Source organism: Acinonyx jubatus, chromosome B2 (genome assembly GCF_027475565.1).
Source record: "Acinonyx jubatus isolate Ajub_Pintada_27869175 chromosome B2, VMU_Ajub_asm_v1.0, whole genome shotgun sequence".
Classification (NCBI taxonomy): Eukaryota; Metazoa; Chordata; class Mammalia; order Carnivora; family Felidae; genus Acinonyx; species Acinonyx jubatus.
Genome location: NC_069385.1, coordinates 21984890 through 21998718, shown reverse-complemented (window position 1 = coordinate 21998718; position 13829 = coordinate 21984890). Strand labels below are relative to the sequence as shown.

The 13829-nt window shown below is 43.9% G+C and overlaps 1 protein-coding gene across 4 annotated transcripts in view; it reads left to right on the top strand.

Annotated features, from left to right (window-relative positions):
• Positions 1-13829, top strand: part of STX11 (syntaxin 11) — a 46087-nt gene that overhangs the window by 6312 nt on the left and 25946 nt on the right. The window contains exon 1 of one of the 4 annotated variants that reach the window (XM_027056710.2): positions 3115-3282. The exons of 1 other annotated variant lie outside the window; for it this stretch is intronic. The gene's annotated coding sequence lies outside the window, so the exon portion shown is untranslated. Of the gene's footprint in view, positions 1-3114; positions 3283-3353; positions 3640-13829 lie in introns of those variants that run through there. 2 more of the 4 variants (XM_027056711.2, XM_015061875.3) reach the window with 2 other exon arrangements.

Genomic DNA, 13829 nt, shown 5'->3' with positions numbered 1-13829 from the left:
GGTGTATCTTCTAATAAAAAATAAAAATCTCCCTCTTGACCTTATATTTCCTTCCAGCCTTTGCCTCTTTTTTCTGTCTCCATTTACTCTTTTTTTTATTCTCTCTGGGCCCAATCCAGACATGCGTTGATAACTACACACCACCCAAATCCTTCTTATCAAGTGTGCATTGACCTCCACATGGCCAAGCCCATCGCTCAGTTTTCAGTTCTAATTTTACCGACTTTAGCAGTGTTTGATAGAGTTTGCTCATTCTTGAAACATTGCTTTCTTTCACGTGGCTTCTGGAGCACCATTCTTTGTTAGTCTACCTCCTGTATCACTGATTATGCCTTTTCATTCTCCTTTTTTTGCTTCTTCATCCTCCTTGATCCCTGACCTTTGGAGTGCCCCATGGCTCAGACTGCAGACATCTAAATTCTACCTGCACACCACCGATACACTAAAGACTTCCCAATTGATATCATCATCCCAGACACATCTATCCAAATGCCTTCTTGACAACTCAAACTTAAAGTGTCCAAAATGTAACTCTTCGTTCCCAGCAATCTCCCCTCTCCTCCCCCCACCCCAGGACTTCCTGCTCAAGCAGTCTTCCTGGTTAGTGTAAGGAACCTCTTTTCTTCTAATTGCTCTGAGTAAAAACCTTAACTCACTTCTTTTACTCTCTCATGTCCTGCACCCAATTAATCAACCAGTCGTGTCAGCTTCTCTTTGGGAATATACCCAGAACCTGCCCACTTCTTACCAGCTCTATTGCTATGGTTTTGTATCAGTCAGGGTTGTCCAGTGAAACAGAACTGTATGCAAATATATATATGAAACATTACAGAGGCTGAGAACTTCCAAGATCTGCAGTAGGCAAGATGGGGACCCAGGAAAGTTGGTGGTATAATTCCAGTCTGAGTCCGAAGGCCTGAAAAGCAGGAAAGCAAATGGTATAACTTCCAGTTTGAGGCCAAGTCTGAAGGCAGGAAAAAGTTGATATCCAAGCTCAAAGACAGGCCTAGAGAGGATCAATTCTCCCTTACCCAGCCTGCTGTTCCATTCAGGCCTTCAACAGATTGGATTACACCCACCCACATTAGGGTGGGCAATCTGCTTTACTCATTCCATAGATTCAAATGTTAATCTCATCTAAAACACTCTTACAGACACATCCAGAATAATCTTTACCCAATACCTGGGCACCCCATTGCCTAGTGGAATTGACAGATAAAATTAACAAGCATGGTTTCCTAACTGGTCGGCCTTCTTCCATCCTCTCCCCCTAACTGGTCAACACAATAGCAAATTAAAAAAAAAAAAAAAAAGCCATATCAGGTCACTCCTCTACTACAAATTCTTCAATGTCTTCCTTTCTCAATCAGAGTAAACTTTTAAAGCTATCATGACCACCAAGGCCGTACGTCCTCCATTCTCCAACCCTAGCTCCATCACCCATCCATCCATTGCTCTCCCCCCACCCCCCATTCTGTTCTACCTGCTTTGATACTAATCCAAGAAGCCAAAAATGCTCCGGCCTCAGGGCCTCTACACCTACAATCTCTCTGCCTGAAATGGTCATACCCAAGTATCCACATTACTTCCTCCTTCAACTGTTTTTGTTTTGTTTTGTTTTTTATCTTGGAAGCCTTTGAAATAAACTTTTTTTTTTTTTTTTAGTTTATTATAGCACCGTTCAATCTTTCTTAATTTGCTTTACTTTTATTTAAAAAATTTTTTAATGTTTATTTATTTTTGAGGGAGGGAGAGACAGAGCATGAGTAGGGAAGGGGCAGGGAGAGAGGGAGACACAGAATCTGAAGCAGGCTCCAGGCTCCGAGCTGTCAGCACAGACCCCGACGCAGGACTGTAACCCACGGACTCTGAGATCATGACCTGAGCCAAAGTCGGATGCTTAACCGCCCGAGCCACCCAGGTGCCTGTAGCTTTACTTTAAATAAACGTTATTTTTTAGAACAGTTTTAGATTTACAGAAAAATTGCAAGGACAGTATAGGGTGTTTTCATAAACCTCGTACCCATTATTACCTCTCCTATTATTACCATCTTCTAATTAATATGGCACACCATCACAACTAACGAACAAATCTTGATACTCTATTGCTAATGAAAGTCCATCGTTTATTCAGATTTCCTTACTTTTTACCTCATGGCCCTTTTCTGTTCCAGGATCCCATTCAGGATCTCATGTATATATTTAGGTGACATGTCTCCTTAGGCTCCTCTAGACTGTAGCAGTTTTTCAGACTTTCCTTGTTTCTGATGACATGGACAGCTCAGAGAAATATTGGCCATGTATTTTGGAGGGTGTCCCTCTGTTGTCATGTTTTTCTTATAAGCACTGGGGTCATGGGCTTGGGGGAGGAAAGCCACAGAGGTAAAGTGACATTTTCATCACATCATATCATGAGTGCATACTGTCAATATGATTTATGGCTGTGAATATTGACCTTGATCTTCTGGCTGAGGTGGTGTCTCCATTGGGAAGTTATTCTTTATCTCCTTTCTACGCCTTATATTTTGGGAGAAGTCACTATGGGCAGGCCATACTTAAGGAGTGGGAAGTTATGCTTGTCCTTAAGGGTCGAGTATCTACATAAACTTTTACGAATTCTTCTGCAGGGGAGATTGATCTCTTTAGCATTTATTTATTTATTCAACTACTTATACCATTAGGAACTCATGGATTTTCTTTTTACTTCGGATTGTAGTCTAATACTACTGTATTGTCTGTGTGTGTTTAACATTCCCTAACTTTTAAGTCTCAGTCTGATTTTCAAGGTACTTACCACCATTTAGCGTAATGTACACTTTATGTGTCTGTCTTTCCCCACTGGAATGCCAGGTCTTCGAAGTCACGGTCTTGGTATTTTTAACCACGGTAAGTATCCTCAGCCCTTGGGTGGACCCTCATTTGGTACTGAATGAATGAATGAATGAAGCCGGCTGCGGTTCTAGCTGGGCTTCTGGCCCACTTGAGGCGGGTGAGTCCAAGAGGGATCTGACTTGGCGGTGCTCAGTCTCGCTTTATACGCTCAGGCTCGCGGCCCGCCGCCTCGCGGGTCGCCGCAGGTGCACGGCTGGGGGCCACACCCACACTCAGAACCCAAGCACTCGGCCGCGCCCCGCGGAACGCAGCGGCCGGCAAACGTCACCGGCGCGAGGGGGATTCCTGGGGAAAGTCCGGCGCCCCCGGGCCCCTCCCCGCGAGGAGGGTCGGGGAGCAGGTGAGGCGCCTCGGGCCGCCGCGGAGACCGTCCGCGGGCGCACAGGCGAGGTGAGGCTGCAGGAGCGGCGCGGCCCCGGGCTGCCGGCCCCCCGGGCTCTCGCACTCCGGGCGGGGCGGGGACGGGCGCGCGGGCGGCCGGCGCCGTCGTCCCGGGGCGGGGCCTGCTCCCCCAGCTGTGGGTGCTGCCGACGCTGCTGGGGGCTGGGTCGGCGGCGCCCTGATGCGGCGGCAGCGGCGCGGTGCTCGCGGGGCCGCGGAGGACCCCGGCCGGGGCCGCGGGAGGCGCTGGGATCCCCGCCGCCAGGAGCCGCGCGACAGGTTTCCTTCCTTCTCACGACACCCAGCGTGGGACCGGCGCCCGCGCAGGACGTAGCTTCTCGGTTCGCACGCTCGGTCCCGTACCTGGTTCGTTTTTCCCCCCTGTGCCTCTTTTTCCCCTCCCTAAGCGCCCCAGGAGGAGCGAGGACGCGCCCCGCTGAGTTGTGCGCCGAGAGCTGCGGGGGGGCGTCGGGGTAGCCTCGCTGGATGGGGCGTCGAGGGATGTCCCGGGGGAGGGATTTCGGGTGTGGCCCCGGTGCTCACGCCGCCTTTTCGCGCCTGGAGAAACACGGCCTTGGGTTTCTTATGCACATCGGAGTATTTTTTTTTTCTCCCAGTGGGCAAGGGACTGCGCATTTAGGGCTTCACAGAAATTCTTTCAGATACCTGTTGATGGCTTCTGGCACAACGTCTCTAAGTAAGACTACTTTTGTTTTAAGTCGAAAGGCTGAGGTTGTTTGGAATTACTGGGGACATTACTTCGGTGTGATCGTCTGTTCACTCCCTATTTTAGCTTGCGCTTTCTCAAAAACACCCGAATGCGTGCTTCTTGACTTGAACTTGACATAATGACTCAGGAGCCAGGAAATACGAAGAAATTGATATTGCCTTGAAATAGTTCCTTCCAAGCCCACATAAGACTTTTTTTTTTTTTTTATAGAAGAATGAAGACAAGTAGTGGCAACGTGACTTCAAGAACCACACCGTCCCGGGAGGGAATTCTAGACTTCGCTGGCACTAGCTGAGATCTGTTATTACTTCCTGTGGTTCTCATGCACTTGTTTAAGCCGTTTCTCAGCAAAGGGAGGAGTTGTTATTTCCACCCGGGTATCCAAAGATGAGTCACAGGGCTGCTGTTTTAAGTTGAGTCTTTGTTAATGAACTTTTGAAAAGCGAGGTTTGCTCTGGGTGTGTGTAAAGGAAGATTCAGATGCGAAATGCATTCAGTGTTAAACTCGAGCTAGTGGTGTCGGAAGTAACAGTTCAAGTTTTCAGTTTCCTAAAGTGCCTGATGGTACAGCATACCAGCTAGGGTCACTAGGCTGATGTCAGATAACCATTGAAGTCATGTGCTTTGCCACAGAGGCCCAAGAGAAAATGAAGTTCATTATTCAATAACTGTATGTTATTACTTTCAATGGTATGGTATGGTAGAAATATGCCATTATACAAAGTGATTGAACGTCACTCTCTGAATCCAAATAATTTGGACAGTTTGTCTTTAGTAAGTTAGTGCCACGTGAAGATTTTTGAAGACGGTGGATACCAGTTGGAGCTGAGAAATTAAAATATTTAAGCTGAGAGGTCCCATGGCTCTTGGGAAGGAACTGTACTGTCTCCATGCTTAGTAGAGAAGAGGACAGCATCTCTGTTGGAGGCGAGTTGAGCTGAGGTCAGTGCAACAAACAGTTCTCAGGCACCTTCTTTGTGCCACACTCTTCACAGAGCTCTGGTTATGTAATTGTGAATACGACAGGATGTTGCTGAAAAGGGCCATAAAGACTAGTGTGGAAGGTTGGAAGAGCCAACGAGGGAGATGGGAGCTATGACCAATCTATGCCCACAGTAGAGCTTCTGTCCCAATACGACTGGTGTTTGTGCAGATCTGAGATTTTGAATGAACAGATTTTTGATGTTTCCTCATTGCTGAAAGAATGAGTAAAGTTTTAAATTTAATCACCTATTTTGTCGACAGCCTGTTGTGCTTATTCAGTAAGCATTTCATTCAGTGAATGATTTAAAAATGTATTAATTGGAAAGGCATGATTTTTAAAGTGTTTGGTAACCATATTTCATATTATTTCGTGGGTAAAAAGAAACCCAGCCTGGTATTACCCCTAGACAATCACAGGTACTTATAATTTACTCACCTTTTATTTTTTTTTAATTTTTTTTTAACGTTTATTTATTTTTGGGACAGAGAGAGACAGAGCATGAACTGGGGAGAGGCAGAGAGAGAGGGAGACACAGAATCAGAAGCAGGCTCCAGGCTCTGAGCCATCAGCCCAGAGCCTGATGCGGGGCTCAAACTCACAGACCGTGAGATCGTGACCTGAGCCGAAGTCAGACGCTTAATCAACTGAGCCACCCAGGCGCCCCTTACTCACCTTTTAAAAATAAAGTACTGGGGTGCCTAGGTGGCTGAGTTGGTTAAGCATCCAACTTTGGCTCAGGTCGTGATCTCACAGTTTGTGGGTTTGAGCCCCATGTCAGCTTTGTGTTGACAGCTTAGAGGCCTGGAGCCTGCTTTGGATTCTGTGTCTCCCTCTCTCTCTGCCCCTCCCCTGCTCACACTCTGTTTTTATATCTCAAAAATAAACGTTAAAAAAATTTTTTAAGTAAAAACAGAGTAGCTAATTAATGGCTTACAATTTTATAACACCATATTGAAGCAACCTACTGATCATTGTTTTTTGTAGTTCAAATCAATCTTTTCTAACACACTGTTGCCGCACAAGTCAAAATGACTAAACCCACTGCGTCACAGTTTACTGTTGAGACTGAAATCTCCTGAGGTACTTTTGGACTTGATGCCAAAATCTATTCAATTTCTACAATTCTGTAAGGTATGCAGCTAGTGAGGGAAACAATACTAAATTTGAGATAACTCTAATTTCCGTATTTCTTTTCTCTCTTGAGGGCCTCTAAGTTAACTTTATCTATGGGGAAGAAAGGGTTGAGTGTGTTCTTCATCACTGTACTCCCTGGCCTTGGTACAGGCATTACTCGTGGCAGGTATTAGGAAGTATTTATTAACTGAATAATGAGCCTTAATGTAAAAGGGGGAGTTTTCAGGCAGGTGGAGGGATAGTCAGCCCAGCAGAAGGATCAACATTGTGTTGTCAGGGAACACCAGCCTGGTTAGTGTGGGCACGGGGTGAGAGCTGGGGAGACAGATTGGGCCTCATCACAAAGGTCCATGTGCCATGCTGGACCTGTGACTTTACCCTATGGAAGACTTCAGCAGGTGAATGATATCGTCAGATATGTGTTTTGGAAAGACAATTTAGAATCAAGATGGAGAACAGATTGGATGAACACAACTCTAGCCTTAGGACACACACAGGAGATTACTATAATATTTGAGAAGAGAAATTGGAGAAGGCTTGAGTCAGGCAGTGATGGTGAGGAGTGGAAAAGAGGGAAGGAGTTGACGTGTTTAATAGGCAGAACTTGGCTACATCTTTAGAGGTGGGCAGTGAGAGGAAGGAGTTTAGGATGACTCCTACATTCCTAGTTAATGACTAGGAGTGGGATGTAAGTGAAAGAATAGGTGTGCTAAATGAGGGCCTCATTCAGTGCTTGACACATAATCAGTGCTCATTAAGTTTTTGAATGAATTAATTAATAACAAAAAAAACAACAATAATAGCTAAAATGCTTATCGGTGCCTGGCACAATTCTAGGCTCATTATATGAACTCGGTCTTTTCCTCCTCACTGAAATCCTGTGAGATGGGTGCTATAATTGACTGCTTTTGACAGGTGAATGAAGTGTAATATTAGTAATTGAGAGAGGTAGGAATTGATCCCAAGCGCTTAGCTCCAGAACTTACATTCTGAACCACACTGCTTTGCTATGGTATCTCCAAGAATGAATGAATGAATGAGTGAACGAATGAAGTCTCAGACACTGTGGCAAACTCAAACTGGAGTCACTGTCTTGACGCCAACAATTGTTCCTCATTCAGGGTTAGCCCGATATATAAGATGGGCCCTCAGAGGCTCTGTTGTGCTGCATGGCACCCCTCCCCCTTGGTTCACCCCTAAGGAATATCTGGTTGATCTAGGAATAGACCTAGAATAATCAGAAAATTTCTCCTGGGAATTAAAACACTTTTATGAAGACTCACTCTCGCTGAAAGTTCCCAGAGCTTCCACAACTACGTCTTCCGAGCTGCCTTGGTTACTACTCTCCCTAGACACTGAATGTTCACTGCTTTGTGTTTCTTAGAGGCAGTCAATGATCTGTTGCTAAAAATCTGTAGTATTCCTCTGGGGATACTAGAAAGGCTGAAATAGAAAGGGGAAATAGAAAGGCTGGCCCGGGGGTATTAATCTACAGAGCAGGGTCCAATGGTACAAGAATTACTAACAAATTCAGGCAGGTGCATAACTCAAGTCTTACACTCCTGTTTTGTGGTCTGCCTTCTAGGGCCTGTTTTGTTCTGGTTTCACCCTGAAGCTTACCTGCCTCTCTTGTCTCTAACTTCCAGAATCTTATTAAGTGAAGCTGGCCGGCAGTGTCCCTGTCCTCTTGACTTTAACTGAGCAAAATGGCTCGTACTTCTAGGGATTAGGGCCTGTTTTCTTTCTTTTTATTTTTAATGTTTATTAATTTTTGAGAGAGAGAGAGACAGAGCACAGGCAGGGGAGGGGCAGAGAGAAGGAGACACAGAATCCGAAGCAGACTCCAGGCTTCTAGCTGTTAGCACAGAGTCCTACGTGGGGCCCAAACTTACAAACTGTGAAATCATGACCTGAGCCAAAGTTGGACACTTAACCGCCTGAGCCACCAAGTGCCCCAAAGGGCTTGTTTTCTGTTTTCAGCATTCAGGTAGATTCCTTTGGTCTTGATAAGGGTATTTTTGATAAACAACCCCAACTCCCTCCTTCCCCTCAAAACCTGGCCTCAGCTCTTCACCATTCTCATTGTTTCATGAGTTGGATTAAGACTATGATTTTTGTTCAGGAATCAAGGTCTAATTATCTGCTCCTCACAAGCCTCACTTTGGACTATTTAAAGATTGTAAACACTGAATTATTATTCTACCTAAACTGAATCAGCAAACTCTAAGTTTGAAGTTTTAAAATATTTTCTCCATGCATGAAGGAAATGTTTCATTCAGCATTTCTTCAGATTTAACAGGAAATCAAGGTATTTATAGCTTCTCATTATATGAGACTGACATGAAGCCTTCTGGATTGATCTAGCCCACATGTTTACCCCTTGGTCTGAATGCCTGTATACCTGTCTGTAATTCATTCAGTGCTCAAATAATAAGAAAGGGAAGAGTTTGGGTTAATATTTTACGTGGGTCTGTCTTGCTTCTTCATTTTCATTGTGGTTTCTCTGCGAGCAGAGAATCACTGGGGCTGGGGGCTTTCATAGGTCTGTCAGCTTCCTTCCAGTTTTAACCATTCCGTGACTTTTGCTGATAATAAAATCATCTGTCAGATGAAGTCATTTGTTAACCACGCCTTCTACATCTGTAAATACTAGACGTTATTTGTATATCTCATGTAAGTTCTTGGTAACATTCAATAATTTGGTAACTTTTAACATAAAGCATAGTTTTAGAATTGGTAATTTCTTATTATCCTCCTTGAGCTAACTCAATGTTTTCAACTTGATTTGTGTACTGTTTTGTTTTGTTGTTTCTTTTCAGTGGCTACAGTATCCAGGTAATGCAGAAAATACTAAGTGGCCTGGAACAGTATTCCTCATTTTGTATACCCAGCTGTTTTACTTGTTTCTCTGCTCCAGGATGTAAAGTGATACTCCATTACTCATTGCGTAACTTATTGGGCAAAAATGTGAATTCCGACTTTACAGAGTAGTGGAAATTGCTCTGTTGCTATCTTCATATGGAAACAGAGTGTTTCCAATAAACAGAGTATTATTCTGTCTTCTGTTTCAGTTTCAGGATTGCAGCAACGCATGTGTCACCTGGTTTTACTTCTAATTTTTTTTATTATGTGCCCAGGTGTATTGATTAGTGACACAGATCTGTTGATTTGAGAAAGTAGGACACAGTGTGTAAGCTGAATCATATCATGTCGGTAAATCCCTCCTGCCTTCCCTGATTACTGCATGGTAAACCAGGGCCTAGCTGATAATACATACAGCTCTTCATTAGTTACAAAATACTCTCATATATATTTCCTCTTTTCCTTCTCATAAAAGCCTGGCAAAAAGTATTATTGTTGTTATCTGTATTTGATGTCTATACATGAGGAGGGACACTCTTGGAGAAATTAAGTGACCACCCGATTTCTCTAGAAGTAAGGTACAGACGCCCACTCCCCTGTGCTGTCGCTACCTGACTGAAAAAGGCAACTTCACTCTCTTAGTTCACGTTTCCTGAAAATAGACTGTGAGATTTGCGTACAGGGGGTTTATTGTCAGGGAGAGAGAGCAGCAGGATTATGCAGAGGGAGGAACTGAACCGCCGTGCAGGTACAGTGGTGGGCCCAGCCTGGGAGCTGGAATGGCCCTTCAGAATTGCTCTGCCAGCACACGAGCTGGTCATCTGAATTCCCTGCCTAAACAGGTCATTGGTTGCAGGCCACACCAGGCAGAAGGTGCCGTCTTGGAGCGAGCAGCTTTCCTTCAGTCAAGGGCAGTTCCTAGAGCTGTGAGCCTTCGGTAGTCAACATTTCTGGCAACTGGGAGAATGAGGGCCTTGGTCCTAAAGGGATCAGAGTATCACATCATCCACAACTGTTGTACGGAAGGGAATGTTTTTCTCTGGAAGGGCCTCGCTTGTGTCTTTCTGGCCCAGATGGTTGCCCTGCTGAGTGGAACCCAGAAAGTTGGCATTTTTTCCAAGGCCCTTAAAGATTTAGAATGGCTGACCGGGCAGCAGGAAGGTAAAGTAGCCTTAATCCCAGGAAGGTTAGGAGCCTGGTGAAGGAGGGTCGGGATGGGCGGAGTGGTGGTACCTGGTAGAGAAGTAACCTCTGACGCCACAGCTAACGGGAAGCCCTTGTCTGTCTGGACCCAGAACAGAAGTGGAATGCATGCTAGTCTTTGCTGTAATTCAGGGCCGTAACATTGTTGAATGGATACTAAGCTACGTTTTCTCTCTTTTTTCTTCCTTCTTCCCTTTCTCATTTTTCTGTGCCTTTGAAAAACCCCAGAACAGTCCAGTGACTCTCAACATGTAGCCTATAGATGATAATCACCAGAATTACCTGGGATCTCTAAAAACAACACCCCCCCCCAACCAAACAACAAAATAGAAGACAGAGAGTCCAGGCCCACATTTGATATCTATTGGAACAGAATATTTAAGAGTGGAGCCTATGAATTGATATTTTCAAAAAACTCCCCCATCTGATTTTTATACATGTTATAGTTTGAGAGCCATAGACCCAAACTCTTATGCTTTTGCTGGTGACCAAGCCTATTGAGATTTTTCAAATTAGCAAGAAGTTAATGAAAACCAGGGGGCCGCCTGGCAGGCTTCATATAATGACACTCACCCCTAATCTTTCATAGCAAAATCCTGGTGTGGCCAAGAGAGCCTGCCCCAAATTCTTTGGCTGGCGTCTGCCCCAGATTGCTGGAAAGAGAGTGATGATTCTGACTTGGCCTTTTACTAGCCGGGTGAGAGATGCCAAATTCCTTGAATAGTCACAGGGGGGAAATCAGTGAATTTATAGGAATCAGAAAACTTTCTAGGAGAATAAGAAGGTTCCAAGAAGTTTTAGGTCAGATAAAGCTTTGAGGTACTGTCTGCTAACTTTAAATGACCATACAGGGGCACCTGGGTGGCTCAGCCCGTTGAGCATCTGACTCTTGATTTCGGTGCAGGTCATGATCCCAAGGGTTGTGGAATCAAGCCCCACATTGGACTCTGTGCTGAGCATGGAGCCTGCCTAAGATTCTCTCTCTTTCTCTCTCTCGGTGCCTGGATGACTCAGTTGGTTAAGTGTCTGACTGGCTCAGGTTATGATTTCATGATTCATGGGTTCAAGCCCCCCATTGGGCTCTGTGCTGACAGCTCAGAGCCTGGAGCCTGCTTGGCATTCTGTGTCTCCCTCTCTTTCTGTCCCTCCCCTGCTCATGTTCTGTTTCTCTCTGTCTCTCAAAAATAAATAAATGTTTATAAAATTAAAAGGAAAAAAGATTCTCTCTCTCTCAATCCCTCTGCTCCCTCTGCCCCTCTCCCACTCTTGCATGGGCATGCACACATGCTCTCTTAAAAAAATTTTTTTTTAAATTAAATGACCATACAAAAGGATGAGAGAGAGAGAACTATGAACAGGAAAATATATTATCTTATTCATTGAAATTGGGAATAATTATTGTTCTTCAAAGGGAAAAGCACTTTTAAACCTACTGATTCTAAGTCCGGTCATTGCAGGAAGTATTAGTCACCTAAAGAAGAGTCTGATAAATTCCTAGGACAATATGATGCTATATGCTGGGCACTTGGGGGTACATGGCAAACACAGCAGGTATAGCCCCTGACCCCCTGGAACTTATGGGCGAGCAGACAGGATAGGCAGTAAAACAATTAACAATAGAATACAGTAAATATCAGGAAAGAGGAAGTGCCACAAAGTGTGAGATCATAGAATCAGTCCTCCAGCTTAGTCTAAGGTCAGAGAGTTTCCCATTCTTGTGAAACATACAAGAATAGAAGCTATGAGGCTGGCTTTGGTGATAAGACAAAGGACCTCTTTTTAACAAAGGAAAATCTTTCGGTCTGTCTAATTCAAAATCGGCCGATCCTTCACACATGTGTGTGTGTGTGTGTGTGTGTATGTGTGTGCGTGTACGCGTGTGTGTCTGTGTCTTTCTGCCTGTCCAGTGTGTAAGCACACGTGTTGACGAAGAGAGATCAAGAAAATCACTCCTTCATTTAATGACTAAAATAGATAGCAAAGAACAGAGAAGGAAGTCGGTTTGCATTTCATTCGATGTGCCATTGCCCAAAGTTAATTAATATCTTAATATGTAGTAAAATAAAATAAATTTAGAGCTCTGAAAATCATGAGCTTTATATCATAACTTTTTAAAAGTAAATTTTAAGAATCTGAGGATTCTGGCCCAGGAGGGTGCTTGACAGATTTGCCTTGGGTTCTGTTACAGACCCAGTTTGAGGCACATTTGCTCAGTGGTCAGTGTCTGTTCTTCTCTTCTTCCTGCAGCAGTGGGTTTTGTAGTATGTGGCCTCTGCCTGGTGTGGGAGCTCCTACTGGGCTCTTCTGTCTTTTTCTGGCCCGTTCTTTCCCTTGTATTATTTCTGTACCTGCTTGTTTTTCCCCATAACTTACAGACTTAGTTGAGGGCAGGGATTGTGATTTCTGGATTTTTCAATCTTTGAATCTCCTGCAGCTCTTCTATTATAATTTATTTACATTAATTACATTTAATAAACAACCTTGAATGTGGTATCTGAGTTAAGAGGGGATCCTTGGGTTGAGAAAGTAACCAGATTGGTTCTCTATTGAGAACATATGTCTTGTTTAACCTGACATTGCAAAGCAAAGACACCAAGGGCTAACATGGGCATATTTATCTTGTGTATGTCCTTTAAGTACTAAAAATGCCAGTCACTTGACTGACGGCAGGGAGGGGAGGATTAAGTCATCATGAAGCAGCACTTACTAGATGTAGACAAAAGTGTAGAATGTTCTGCTGGGTCTCACCTAAGTCAACTTAAACACATGTCTACACCATCCAACATCTTAGAATAACATTGATACTAAAAATCAGAATTAAAAATCATTGTGCAAGTGACAATATAATTCAGGCTCAAAATATGACTCTGACGGCATGTGATGTCCTGTGATGACCATTTACCATGTTTTCTTACGTCTTTCTTCCCATGCCTTGGCATGTTCCTTGGTTTATTTCAAGTATGACTTAATTTATGTTCTAATTTTTTGTCTTGCTTTTACAGTGAATATTATATATAGGGAGTGTCTGAGTGGTTGGAAATAATTCTTGACATTCGTTCTTTTGCTTCTATTTTGTATAGTTCAAACTTAGTTTATTGCTGAAGTATAGGTTATAAGTTAGACCACTATGAATTTTGTGGAATACTTTGTTAACTGTAAATTCGTTCAACTTTGATATTTTCCTTAAGAATTGGAATTTTTAAATAAAAGGTTAGGGTGGTGAAATGAAATATTTTCTCCTTTAGAAAATGGAGAACTCTAGGGGCGCCTGGGTGGCGCAGTCGGTTAAGCGGCCGACTTCAGCCAGGTCACGATCTCATGGTCCGTGAGTTCGAGCCCCGCGTCGGGCTCTGGGCTGATGGCTCGGAGCCTGGAGCCTGTTTCCGATTCTGTGTCTCCCTCTCTCTCTGCCCCTCCCCAGTTCATGCTCTGTCTCTCTCTGTCCCAAAAATAAATAAAAACGTTGGGAAAAAAAAAAAAAAGAAAATGGAGAACTCTAGAACATGAAACTCTTTACAACTTGTTCCCTAAAGAATCAAAATTATAATAGTGTCAACTCATCTGAAAAGAGGAACATTCCATCCTGTCGGTGTATATTTGTTGTTGTTTAGTTGGAAAATTTGTCAAGCTATTAATTGCCCT